Source organism: Capra hircus, chromosome 5 (assembly GCF_001704415.2).
Source record: "Capra hircus breed San Clemente chromosome 5, ASM170441v1, whole genome shotgun sequence".
Taxonomy (NCBI): domain Eukaryota; kingdom Metazoa; phylum Chordata; class Mammalia; order Artiodactyla; family Bovidae; genus Capra; species Capra hircus.
The window spans coordinates 32,973,053-32,987,105 of NC_030812.1; the positions used below are offsets into that span (position 1 = coordinate 32,973,053).

Sequence of the window (14,053 nt, forward strand, 5' to 3'; positions counted from 1 at the left end):
TCATTCCCCTGAGCATTTCACATACCTCATTATAGCATCCTGACCTACATAGCAGATTCCCTGGAGGGACCAGGGCTTCTTGAGAACAGAGACTGGGTCTGCTATTTTTGTCTATCTTGCCTTAGCCCCTACCTTAAAGCCTGGCACATAGGTGTTCAATAATACTTATTGAATGAATAAATGAAGAAGACTGCTTACTGGGCTGTAACAGAAACTGACTATCTCAGTTTCTGAGATAGTCAGTTCTCAATGAGAAAACATTGAGACTCCAAATATATTTAAATATCTCTATTTTTCTCAATAATACTTTGAGAGTTATTACAGTACCTCTTGCTGATTGGGAAGAAAAACAATCCAACCCTCCAGAATAAACTGGACATGGATAAAATTATCTATACCTTAAATAACTCAAATGCCCATTCAGAACTGAAGTTTGTTTTTTTTTTTTTTTAAGAGAGTTGATTGTTTCTGGTCAAGCATCCAAAATATCCTCACTAAAAATAGAGATTTAGTTTGTGGCTAATGTCTGGGATTGATTAACAATTTTTACAAAACCTAGTATTTTAATAGTATTTATTGTTTTTCTCATAGTAAAAGTAATCCATACTCTTTATGGGAAAATATAGATGAGAAAAGAAAGATTATTGACATTTTCACAATGTGGAAATAAACACTCTTTATATTCTGATATGTGCAACACTGGGAACATATTATTGTTAGATTTTGCATCTTGCTTTTCAAAATTTATTATAATTTTCTCATGCCCTTATTATTATTTGAGTATTCTTTGAACACATGATTGGTGATTACTGCTTAATATTCCAGGAATCCAGCTCTCTATAAAAGGGCTAATGACTCCTTGCATGTAGTATGGACATTCACCATACCATCTCACAACTGTTTTTGAGCACAAGAAGGAACTACTCCATTTTAATATGTGGCATGATGCTCAATTAGAATAATTATAATGTTTCTTGTTGCACTCCTTAAATAAGTTCTAAAGAATTGTTCTGGGTGTACACATTGAGACAGCACCTTTAATAAAGACTTTCACTCATTCAACATTCATGCAATACCTAGGCATAGCCTGTTCATAGGTAAAGAAACCTGTTAAGGTAAACAAACAAAAGAAATTGTTTACAACTAATCTAACTTGGCTGTCTAGACATACTTGAATTTATCCCCAAACCTCCTAAGTATACCATCTGCCCAAATGTCCCTCTCAACTGCTGTCCTGCTGAATGAGGTCAAGACATTTACTTTTTCTGAGTCAGCTTTCCTATATTTAAAGAAAGTCTGGTGTTAACCAGCCCTCCAGGAAGTATAATTCCTAACTCATAAAACCCATAAAGTACAAGTAGTTCAGTGAATCTTGCCATGCTGGCTCCTGCTAACCCGTGTAGCAGAGGACAGTACATCTGTCAACATGCTGCGAAGAGCTCTGACCTCACCATGACCTGGCCTTGGGGGTTGCTTACAGCTCAGCAGAGAGAGAGAGCTGCCCCCTCGCTTACTGAGATCTGACTCAGGAAATCATCTGCATTCCCAGAAAAGTCCATTAAGAAATGTCAACATCACCAGTATAAGTCTCACTAAGCTCAAATTCCTTTGAAGAACACCTTAGGGTAGACTTGCTTGCCCAGTTTCAAAATTCTGGAGAGGCCAGCTTAAGCATATCTTTTGTTATTAGGGACGCTGATTCTCGTACAGGATGGATTTGTGTCATCCCCTTTTTGGAGAGCCCCTTCCCTTTAAAAATCTGCTGGGTGATTTTTTTGGTCTCCTTTGCTATCTATCTCCTCCCAGTCTAGCCTGGCAGCCTATTGGGTCCCAGCTTAAGAAACTGTTGGTTGTCCAATCCAGGCAAGATGACACCAGGATTACAAAGTCCAATCACTGATGAAATTACAAAATCCAAATGCACAGAAATTGTTTTGGAAGAGAATTTGCTTTGACAGGAAAGGGAAGTGAGAGAGCAATGAAAATTAATGTGCTGTGCCTGAATAGTATATAGTTTTTGAAACATTAATTGCTATTTGTTAGAAAGGCAGTCAACTCAGCTTAGCACAATGTTAATACTGTATTCTATGTGAAAAACATAAATTATCACGGTGATTTATTTAGGAAGTGCTGTTATAATTTAATCATTATCTCCTAGTAGTGCGGTTTTCTCAAGCAGGCATTTTACATGATAGGAATCGTATAAAGCAAGAGAGGACTGGTGCTGAAGCTGAAGCTCCAATACTTTGGCCACCTGATGTGAAGAGCCAACTCATCGGAAAAGACCCTGATGCAAAGGAAAGATTGAGGGCAAGAGGAGAAGGGGGCAACAGAGGATGAGATGGTTGGATGGCATCACTGACTCAATGGACATGAACTTGGACAAACTCTAGGAAAAAATGGTGATGGACATGGAAACCTGGCATGCTGCAGTTCATGTTCACAACTTTGTAACTAAACAACAACAATTAACATTTAGAATTTCAGTACATTATTTAAATTATAATTATCCACAAGCCCCACAGATCTTGTTATCTTTCTTCACCTTGGTGTAGCCGTGCAGGCAGAAGCTTAGAATGAACTTGAGATACCCTTTTCTTTGCATCGTTTCAATGTGGGATCGAGAAATGAAATGGACCAGAAGGATCTTAGTTGCTTCAAAGGCAAAACGCAGAAAACAAAACATGAACAACATGAGCTGTCTTCTAACTAGTCTTTTTTTTTTTTTAATCTTAATCAGCTGAGGCTAAAGGAATTTTCTATTTAGGTCTGTGGCCAAGTCAGTAAATTTGTCAACCTGCCCCAACCTTGTTTGCTAATTTTGCAACACGGTGACTATTCAAACATTTCCAGAATGCTCCATTGTATAACTGTAAAGGTGGTTGAGGCTGGATTGAAGACAGGGGGACGCCATCCATCAAGCAATTTCCTCAGCACATGTGGGTTATCGCCCTTCTCTTGGTCAGGGAGTTTTTTATTTTTTATTTTTTCTGAACAGAAAAGCAGAGCCTCTCCTTGGGGCCAGGCTGGGAAGCCTTTTGAGAACTCATATTTGAGAGGGTCCCAAAGTTAGACTTTTAGAAGGTATCATCAAATAAAGCTCTTCATAAAGTCACTTGTATTATATGTGTGTTGAGGTGTTATTTTGTGAAATAGGAACATTGAAAAATGTTCAGAAATCCCCTTTTGGATTTTTAAGAAATTTTAAAAGTATTTTTCAATCCTCTGCCGAAGAGGAATTAGAAAATTATTCATTTGTATTTCTATGTTTACAGTTAATTTGGTATGTGGTTTTTGAGGGTCATATTTATATTTTTTCTTCTAGTAGTCCTTATTTTCTTCTGTAAGTTGAGATTAATAATTTCATAACTATGAAGAGAGAGACCTATAGCACATCTATGCTTCCCTCTCTCTACAGATGAATCAAAGGACCTACATGCTCAGATCACCTCCAGGATAACACGAACTCTGTGATTTGAATGATTTAGGAAGAATTCTGCAACATTTCTATATGGTTTTTCTTCTCTTTTAAAAAATGTATTCATACTAAGACAGATAAGATGAAGAATTTGGAGGGCCAAAGAATGACATCAGTAAAGATCACAAATGCTCTTTGTCCCTGGAAGCTGGAAACCCAAAAGCCAGAGAATAAATCCTAAGTTAAAAAGAAGTAATCAAAGTCTTGTTTCTAATTGCAGTTATGATAGTGTCTTCCATTTCTAGGAATGGCTTGGTCATTGTAGATGATTACCTACAATACTATAAAAAAACAATTGGATTAATTCACATATTGTCTGTATTTGGAAGCACTAATATTGTAGGATAAGGACAGATCTATAATCTTGGCAACTGATCAACTGTATTCAATTTTGGATTCACAAATCTAAAACCTAGAAATTGTAAAAGATAACTTACTGAAGAATAAGGCCTAGTAAAGACAGTATAGCAATTGAGAGCATAACTTTGAAACATATATTCAGTTCAGTTCAGTCGCTCAGTCGTGTCTGACTCTTTGTGACCCCATGAATCGCAGCACGCCAGGCCTCCCTGTCCATCACCAACTCCCGGAGTTCACTCAGACTCACGTCCATTGAGTCCGTGATGCCATCCAGCCATTTCATCCTCTGTCGTCCCCTTCTCCTCCTGCCTCCAATCCCTCCCAGCATCAGAGTCTTTTCCAATGAGTCAACTCTTCTCATGAGGTGGCCAAAGTACTGGAGTTTCAGCTTTAGCATCATTCCTTCCAAAGAAATCCCAGGGCTGATCTTCAGAATGGACTGGTTGGATCTCCTTGCAGTCCAAGGGACTCTCAAGAGTCTTCTCCAACACCACACTTCAAAAGCATCAATTCTTTGGTGCTCAGCCTTCTTCACAGTCCAACTCTCACATCCATACATGAGCACAGGAAAAACCATAGCCTTGACTAGGCGGACCTTAGTCGGCAAAGTAATGTCTCTTCTTTTGAATATGCCATCTAGGTTGGTCATAACTTTTCTTCCAAGGAGTAAATAATAGTTGGTGGGAACTTGCTCAATCCAGAGAGCTCAACCCTGTGCTCTGTAAGAACCTAGAGGTGTGGGATAGAGGGGGTGGAAGGGAGGTTTAAGAGGGAAGGATATATGTATGCTTATGGCTGATTCACATTGTCGCAAGATAGAAATGAACACAACACTGTAAAGCAATTATCTTCCAATTAAAAATAGATTAGAAAAAGACCATGTAGCACAGAAGAGTTAAAAAGAAACAGAAGCAAGGAAAAAGGTAGGTGACCTAAAGGGAAATTAAAGTAGGAGCAAAGAAAAGCACTTGAATACAGATACAAAGGCAATACAAAATTATTAAAAATTAGGTGATTTTGTTTCTTAGTCATTACTGTTTCTACCCATATTCTTCCAATTTGGCTATAACCACATTGTATTTCCAAGCATTATTTTGTCCCATGACTAAAATTAGAAATTTGGGTACAATCATGAGAACAAGATGTTATCTTCCCTATGTCATTGCAAAATGCCATGGTAGTCTGGCTAAAGGATATATATATAGACCAATTTTTAACTTTATCCAGCTGGAACTTTTCCTTCGAAGATGTTGATGAAGGTAGAAATTTGAAACAAGATGAGTAGTGCTTTTAAATACAGGCAAGGAAAAAAAATCTGATTTAATGATGGGTAAGATCTGAATCAGTTTGAGTCGGAAAGTTTGTACTTTTACTAGATAACGTATTGGGACATACATTCTAGGATCTTCTCTGTACTGTTTGAAAATAAGAACCATAGATTGATGGGGTGCTGAAGTAGATGAGTTACCACTATATATTCTCTTTCTCTATATAAAGAAATATAAAGGTTTCATTACATGTTTCTTATTTCTGATAGAAGTATCACATAAAATTCACACCATGCGTTGTGAGCTGCTGCTGCTGCTGCTGCTGCGTCTAAGTCGCTTCAGTCGTGTCCGACTCTGTGCGACCCAATGGACGGCAGCCCACCAGGCTCCCCCATCCCTGGGATTCTCCAGGCAAGAACACTGGAGTGGGTTGCCATTTCCTTCTCCAATGCATGAAAGTGAAAAGTGAAAGGGAAGTTGCTCAGTCATATAGGACTCTTAATGACCCCATGGACCGCAGCCTACCAGGCTCCTCCATCCATGGGATTTTCCAGGCAAGAGTACTGGAGTGGGGTGCCATTGCCTTCTCCGGTTGTGAGCTAGTGAAAGTAATAAATAGAAACAATAATACAAGAAAGAGTCAAACTACCATTGACCCCACTTCAAATCCTTTTCATTTGCCTTCTCTTCCGTCATTATTCTCAGACAGGTAGATATCACCAAAGCCAAGCCATCAGTCGGCCTCTTCAGCATCCTTCTTGAACTGTTCTCCATGTCTACCCTGTCATCTCACCTGTATCCTTCCCTGCTGATTCTATGATTTTCTTCAGAAGCTTTCAAGAGATCTTGATCACAGAAATCTGAGTTCTCTAGATTTAATGCCTTTTATAGCCTAAAGTATTCCATTCCAATGTGTTTTTCTCTGAAAAGTCTCTGCTGCACCCAGACTAGTTTTCACTGTTGCCAGAATATGCTTCTAGCATTTCTACATTTTGCATCCAAAATGCCTCTCCCTTTCATCTCTACCCATTGGAATCTCACCCAGACTTTAAGGCCCTGTTCAAGATTAGTAGGTTCCCTCAAGTCATCTTGGATGATCTTAGCCCCTGGGGACTTTTCATCTTCTAGAGTCTGGGAGTATATGACATAATTCTGCTAATATTAATCATATTGTAATCTGAAAGCTGGGTATCTCTTTAAGTGGACATATACCTTGCAAACCAACTTCCCACTTCAACCAAGTCTCACCAACTTTCCACCTCAACCACCTCTGTTCTTGGTGGCACTTCTGTGAATTCCTTACCAAAAGGATAATAGTGTCTGTCATTTCATTGTTTAGACTTGCTTCATTATTCAGTATCCACATATTTTTCATTTTATTCATTTTGTAAAAGTTTGTACATATTCTGGTTCATTACCTCTTTGTACACTGATGCTTGTACCAAATTAGATCCTATCAGATTATGTGGCATTTTCATGTTTTAAAAATCAAAAGACTATAGACCTACTGTCAAATATATATGAAATTACATTATGATATGATTTAAGAAATATTCAGAACATAAAACTATAATGCTTAAGTCTGTATTTTCCTTGTAAAAAGAAAGTTACTATGAGTTTTGTCAAGACCAAACCATACATTTCTTCATTAATCTTTGCATATCCAAACATGTCAGATATCTAGGGAGAAAATAATTGCACAATAAAAAAGTTCCTAAGTCATTTTAATTTAGCCAACTTTTGTCAAGTTAGTTTTTACCTATGTATATTTGAGTTTTGAGTCAATGTCAGGAAAGTTTTCTGATAAGAATTTTGCATTTAGAGTAGGTTCTAAAAAAATATAAAACTCTTCATAGAAGTCTCTTATGTGTACTTTTCATTTTAATCCAGCATGCTAATTTGCTATAATTACTTAGTGAGCTTGAAGAACATAAGAATTATATGGATGTGAGCTAGTGAAAGTAATAAAATTGAGAGGTAAAACTGTAGGTATTTATTCATTTATTTCCACCCTATTTTGCATGAAGAAATACTATGAAATGAAATTGTACTATTACATGAAATTTTGCTAGAACACAAATATTTCATTTTCTAACAATTAGCTCAGGTTTTTGCTTTCTTAATTTTATACTCATCTGATAACTTTGCAAACAGAAGAAAATCTGAAGTTGGAAAGATAATAGTTAAATGATGAAAATAACTTGAAAAGAAATATTCTTTAAATTTAATCTGAAATTTAAATTAGTGTTGTTGTTGTTGGTCAGTTGCTCAGTCATGTCCGACTCTTTGCAACCCCATGGACTGTAGCTCATCGGGCTTCTACATCCTTCACCGTCTCCCGGAGTTTGCTCAAACTCGTGTCCATTGAGTCGGTGATGTCATCCAACCATCTCATCCTCTGTTGTCCCCTTCTCCTTCTGCCTTATATCTTTCCCAATCTCAGGGCCTTTCCCAATGAGTCAGCTCTTTGCATCAGGTGGCCAAAGTATTGGAGCTTCAGTTGACGACAAATTAGTGTATTTGTTATCATTTTTCCCCTAGACCATAATAATTTTCATCCGATCATGGATAAAGTTACAAGGTAACTGAAAAATAAAGAAGCTGAACTAAAAGACAAATGAAAGTAAACATACCATGTTAAAGTTAATAGACCAAATGAGCCTATTTGCAAAGGAAAAGAGAAACGGATAATTGGACACTTTGCTTAATGTTTAATTTCTTGCATCAACATAAGATTTTCTCAAAGAACAATGTTTAGTTGGTTGTTTTTTTTTTTTTTTCCAGAAATAGGAAATTGACACAACTGTTGCAATCTAGCATCTAGCATTTCTTTTGATTGGCTACTGGAGAGCTCATCGATGTTATAAATATTAAAAAGGCAAAGAACTCTTAATTCTGGACTGATTTTTTAATCTGTTTTCTCACTTAACTTTCAGAATGTTGTCTGCTTTATACATTTTCATAACAGAATGAATTATTTGCCAACACATTTTAACTCTTCTTATGATATATGGAAAATCAAGTAGATTTTTTTGAAAGGGAGAAAATGTCTGTTTAGAAATTCTCTAAAAACTCCAAATAATGTTTTACTTAGTCAGCACACTACCTTTGAAATGGTAGCAGAATCTGAAAGGGCTTATGTTTTCTAGCCTCACGTCACCTTCTGTAACTTGGTGCTGTTGTAAGTGTCTGTTATTCTAATGTAACATTTCCTCTGAATAAAATTGACGATTCCAACGAAAATAACTCTTCTGCTATTTAATACTTTCTACACTTTCTGATTGTAATAATTCATTAAGTAGTCTGATTCCATTATTATGGTATTACTTTAATTTGACTTCAGTTCATAAACCTCTAGAAAAATTAACATTTCAGATTTATCAGTCAACCAAGCTGTAGAATCTTGATACAGAAAGATACCGGTCAAGGTAAAGCTTTCAGTAAGTGACTACTTTGTTGTATAAAAGCCAAAATTCTAAAAGCAAACAGAAATTGGTGTAACTGGTGTTCAATCCGAGTGTACAACAGTAAACTGATTTAGCTTCTCTATTTTTTTAAGAGTGACGCAAGTTGGACAGAGGGAGGTGTTGGGGTGAGGGGTTGGTGGTGATTGGCTTGTCTAGCTCACTCCCACTGGTCTTTAAATCATTGTCTAGGTCCCCAAAATTTCACATAAGTCAACTCTGCCACAGGGGTCTGCTATGCCACAGAATTCTGGAAAGATTGCACAGGACTGGATAAATAATTAAGGTAAAGCTGATTTTACATGAAAACTTACAATGTTGAAATAATGCTTCATTTCTTATTTTTATGGTATTGATTATTTATTACTTTTCTTATAAAAAATCTATTCAATATAATGTCAAATACTGAAATTATTTACCCAGATCCTGGGAGGAGACTCTGGAATGAAGAGTTGACACAGTTTGTCTTAGGAAAAAGTATACCAGTTGAGATGTACACTCTTAGTGTTATTAAGGATTTTCTTTATCTTAAAGACGAAAACACCCACCAGAACTTAGTTTACTCAAAGAAGGAGCATCATACCACTACAGCAGATGTGAAAGGCTAAGTGTTTGGGTGGCGTCGTTTTCAAAAGAAAAAAAAAATGTTGTGTCTTAGCTTATGTTTTTATGTAACCGTTTTAGTGAAGGAGTATTTTTACAGCAAATTTACTGGGAGAAACTGACAGATCAGTAGAATATAAGCAAAGCTTTAGATATAGAAAGGCTGGAATCAGATATCTAAAAATTAGATCTGTACTCCTCAAATGTATTTACCAGACAGCAGGAGAATTCTCAATGTATTTTGAGCTTCTTATAGAGCATATGGTGATTATTTTAATTAAATGTCTAGGTGATAACGAAACTGTTTTATAACTCCGTGAAAAAATATTTTAAATGATGATATACATCATATTCATACACAATTCACTGACTAAGTTTTATTCTTGACAAACTAAAAAACAATTTAGGTATGTTTCCTAGAAAAGATAGCCATTTGTTTTACAAGACAACATCTGCCATTTTTTCAGATTTATATTTAGATAGTGTTTTGGGATTTTCTGGAAAGTCTTTCTACTTCTAAGAATTATATCAGTAACATTTAAGTAACATTTAGTTTTGAGAGCTCAACTCTTGACTTTTCTTAAACTATGTTATACAGTGTGCTTTAGGGGTTATTGAAGCTATTATTTTTAATATATGAGTTAATTTTTTAAAAGTTAAATAGTTTATTTCAGAAGGAAAAAAGTACCTCCGCAGGTGGTCCAGTATGTATTATATAGAATATAGACATTTAGAACTTAATATATCCATAATTTATGACAGATTATTAAATATTATGCATTAACATGGATAGCATAAGTTCACTGTGTAATATTAAATATGCTACATATTGAGGTACACTTCTGGAAACAAACTACTGTTTGGAAAAATAGGAAATAAAATTTATGCAGGAATTTAAGGTATTTCTTAACATTAAGATGACTAGAGAATCTATGTCTTTTTCTAAGAGCAGACCTAGAAAATTTATAAGTGAAATAATGTATATGGATTTTATGAATAGTCCTTTATACTTCATTAAAAGGCTGCTTTAATTCTTATATTAACAAGCATGTAATATTCTTACCAAAGGGACAAGACCTCAACATACAGTAAATTCTTTTAACTTTCCAGTTCTCCCTTGATATTATTTCTAAGCTATGTCTAAGTAGAGGAAGGGAATGAAAAGGCTAAAATATTAGTACCAGCAATACGAAGTTGTCAAGTGAATGTGTACACGCTTAGTCACTCAGTCATGTCTGACTCTGAGACGCCAGTGACTATAGCCCAGCAGGCTCCTCTGTCCATGGCATTCTCCAAGCAAGCATATTGGATTGGATAGCCATTATCTTCTCCAGCGGATCTTCCTAACCCAGGGATCAAACATGGTCTCCTGCCTTGCAGGGAGATTCTTTACCATCTGAGCCACCAGTGAAGCCCAAGTCAGGTGAATACAGTTTTGCTATTATTGGCAGTTTCTTTTGTAAGATGTCCTTCAGACTGACAGTGAATGCTTTTATGAAAGCTGATTTCTGTGAGAAATCATGCCAGAGACTAATGAGTCATCTGAGTTTCAAATGTGATTAGAATGACATTGTTGGGGAAATTGTTTAAGAGAATTTTACATAAAAGTAATATTAGATTCATTTCATTGTCAAATCTATATTCATTTATCCAAGATATATTTTGGATGTGGATTTAAATCAGCTCCTTGGATGCAAGATAATTTGGCTTTTAGAAGTTGTGGTTGGTGGTGGTTTAGTCACTAAGTCGGGTCCAACTCTTGTGACCCCATGAACTGAAACCTGCCAGGCTCCTTTGTCCACGGGATTTCCCAGGCAAGAATACTGGAGTGAGTTGCTGTAGGATCAGCAACTTCCTGCTCACCCAACCGAAGGGTAAAATCTGCTACCTGAACCCAGACTTCAGAGTAGATTCATCAGAACTGGACTGGCATGAAAAACAAATAGCAATGGTGGGAAATTTAGCTCCTTTTGTGCTTTCATTTATCAAGTAAAATAAATGTTTATAAATAATACTACAAAGAAATGTTATATATAATGTTTAATAACTAAAAGTTGAATGTAAGGAATCAGCTATTTAGGACATTCAGATAAGTATGATGAAACAAAGACTTCTAAATGGTGATAGTGTTCCAAATACTTCTGTTTCAAAGTTTGATTTTGCACCTTCATGAATGAATAAAATAAAATGGCAATGCAGAAGATCACCGGACTCAAATATCCAGTCTGTTTCGGCAAAATCTCTATTGCAGAGAAACCTAACTTCATTAGCAAGACAGGCTAGACTATAGAAAGTTCTGTCAAACCAAATCTGGTTTTTCTTTTGAAGAATTTTGAACATTCTTTGTATAGCAAAGCTGCTCTTCTTCTTGGGAACCAGAAGGGAACATTTCTATTTCACTTTGAAATGTTAACCTATAAAGCTATAATAAGAATTGTACTTGCATTTATAAAGGAGGTCATATAAAATCACCTTGGTCTTCGAAGAACGTGTCACCAGGCACTGTGCTAGATAATGGAAAATGTGTGTAGTCTACAAACCTGGCCTTGTCCCGCCTTCATGAAATTGTTTTTGCCTAGCAGAGGAGACAGTTATTAATATTTATCAAACAGTCATACAATTCAAAATGTAAGTTCAAAGTGGATGAGTTTGTAAGGAAAAGGAGGCCATGTTCCATGGGGGAATCTAATTTAGACATGTGGCATTTAAAGATTTTCAGGTTCTTTTAGTTAACTGTGGGAGACACTTTGTTAAGAATGTGGGGAAGGGAATTCCAGGCAGAGGGAACAGCAGGTTAAAAAGGTCTCGAGGTGGCAATGAAGAAATGAGAGAAGCCCAGTGAATCTAGTGAGTAAAGGGGCATGTGATTCAATGCAGGACTCAAGAGCTCTGTCTGGGTTAAACTATATAGAGCCTTATAGCATGTTAGGAAATGTGACTTTATTCTGAAAGGTAATGAGAAAAATAATTTTGGGTCCTTCAACATGTAGTCATTTGGATTAACATAATGGGCATGGAGAGAAAAATAAATTAATTTTAAATAAATGTTGCAAGAAAGATTGATATGGTGATAGATTGAACATGGGAGAGGGGGCACAGTATAGAGAGGGGGAAGTATCTATAATGATAACCAAATTCCTCTTTTTCTTTTAATATTTATTTTATTTATTTGGCTGCACTGGGTCTTAGTTGCGACACACAGGATTGCAGCATGTGGGATTCAGTTCTCTGACCAGGGATTGAACCCAGGCCCCCCTGCATTGGGAGCACAGAGTCTTAGCCACTGGACCACCTGGGAAGTTCAGCCAGATTCCTCCTATTGTTACTGAAAGGTGTATGGCCTCCGGCTGCTTGACCCCCAAAAGCCAATGAATAGACAGGTTGGGGGAAAGGAAAGTTTGCTTTATTTCAGATGCTGGCAACTGGGATGGGGTGGGGGAGGGCGGACATCTGTCCAAAGGCCAACTCCCTGCCCCTGCCCCTACCATCCCTGAAGAGCAGGGGATTAGAGCTTTTATAGACAGAGAGAGGGAGCTATGCTCAAAAACAGCACAGTCAGCTCTGACAGTCATCTTCAGATTGATCCTTGGTGGTCTAGTCAGTCTCATCTTGGTTGTTTTAGGTACAGTTAATCTTCAGTTCCAGGGTCCATTTGTTCCCATTTCTTTGTGGCCAATTCTCAGAATTGCGGCAGCTCATGTCTTGGGTACAGTCTAGTCATCATTTAGTTAATTCTTCCACCTGATGTTTGAGTATCTGTAAGACAGCTCTCTTGCCTGGAAAATCCCATGGACGGAGGAGCCTGGTAGGCTGCAGTCCACAGGGTCACAATGAGTCAGACACTTACTGAGTGCACTTTCACTTTTCACTTTCATGCATTGGAGAAGGAAATGGCAGCCCACTCCAGTGTTGTTGCTTGGAGAATCCCAGGGACGGTGGAGCCTGGTGGGTGGCCATCTGTGGGGTCGCACAGAGTCAGACGCGACTGAAGGGACTTAGCAGCAGCAGCAGCAGCAGCAGCACCAAGACAGCTCACAAGATATGGCTCAGAATATTATTTATAGCCCTTGAGAAAGAACTGAAGGTCCTTGACTATGCTTAATGACTACATTATTATTATTATTTGGTCTCCTTTGACTATTTTCCTTTGTTTCTGCATTTTTCACTTCTCTGATTAAACTTACTCTTTAACTAAAGTCTTCCACAGGCAGAAGGCAGGCAGAGGACAAGGGGAGGAGGGCAAGAACTATTGGGTCTTGCTCTGTTTCACTGTGAGCACTTCTTATGAAGTGCCATGTACTGAGATAGGGAGCAGCAGAAGAATCTATGGCTATGAAAACTAATATATTATATATTATATTATGAAAAGGGCTCCCCTGGTGGTTCAGACAGTAAAGAAGCTGCCTGCAATGCAGGAGACCCAGGTTTGATCCCTGGGTCAGGAAGATCCCCTGGAAGAAGGGAATAGCAACTCACTCCAATATTCTTGCCTGAAGTTTCCCATGGACAGAGGAGCCTGCCGGGCTGCAGTCCATGAGGTCGTGGAGAGTCAGACACGACTGAGCAACTGAGCACACACACACATATTATGTTACTATATTTTTCAATCATAGCATTGTTCTTTTCTAGTCTCCCCAGGGAGTGATTCATTGATTAGTTTAATAAGTATTTATTCAGAGAAAAAAGTAAAGATTATAATATAGGAGCTTGTTCAAAAATCTGTTTTCTCTACTAAACAAAATTCATCAGGTATAGGGATTCTGCCTTATTCATGCTTTATCTTTCATAGTTTCTGGCTTATAGTTCATTCTCAGTATTTGTTGAATAAATAAATAAATACCATCTTTATACACTTTCATGTTGATTAATCATGTGTTAAG

At 37.1% G+C, this 14,053-nt stretch overlaps 1 protein-coding gene across 2 annotated transcripts in view; it reads left to right on the forward strand.

The window, feature by feature from the left end:
* The window catches only part of SLC38A4 (solute carrier family 38 member 4), a 78,852-nt gene that overhangs the window by 24,592 nt on the left and 40,207 nt on the right, over nucleotides 1-14,053 (forward strand). Inside the window, exon 1 of one of the 2 annotated variants that reach the window (XM_013963846.2) lies at nucleotides 8,709-8,856. The exons of the other annotated variant lie outside the window; for it this stretch is intronic. The gene's annotated coding sequence lies outside the window, so the exon portion shown is untranslated. Of the gene's footprint in view, nucleotides 1-8,708; nucleotides 8,857-14,053 lie in introns of those variants that run through there. 2 annotated transcript variants of the gene reach the window in all.